General features: G+C 26.2%; 1 protein-coding gene across 1 annotated transcript in view; it reads right to left on the bottom strand.

The window, feature by feature from the left end:
• LOC106315379 (uncharacterized protein DDB_G0286299-like) overlaps positions 1-305 on the bottom strand; it is an 11,781-nt gene that overhangs the window by 748 nt on the left and 10,728 nt on the right. The gene's annotated exons all lie outside the window — the stretch shown is intronic.

Here is a 305-nt window from a genome sequence, read left to right as displayed (position 1 = left end):
ACATATACTCCATAAATTAGTGGACTAACCACTATAAAATTGATATTCCCTAGAGAAACGGAGACAACAAAGGTTCAAAACTTCTTTCAAAATCATCATATGTTATTGAGGGATGCAACAACGTATTAAAAAAGTGTTATCAAATTTTTTGAACTTTTCTCAAAATCTATGTGTTAATAACCCTTACGAAAATATTGAGTTTTTCGGTAAATGATCTATATATTGAAGCCTATAATCTTTAGATTTGTTTTAAAATTTATAACCACATTATACATTTGTATTAATGTATACTAAACTCATTTTCA

This window comes from Brassica oleracea, chromosome C9 (genome assembly GCF_000695525.1).
Source record: "Brassica oleracea var. oleracea cultivar TO1000 chromosome C9, BOL, whole genome shotgun sequence".
Lineage (NCBI taxonomy): Eukaryota > Viridiplantae > Streptophyta > Magnoliopsida > Brassicales > Brassicaceae > Brassica > Brassica oleracea.
The sequence above is the reverse complement of the archived record's forward strand: the minus strand, read 5'-3'. Positions and strand labels throughout refer to the sequence as shown.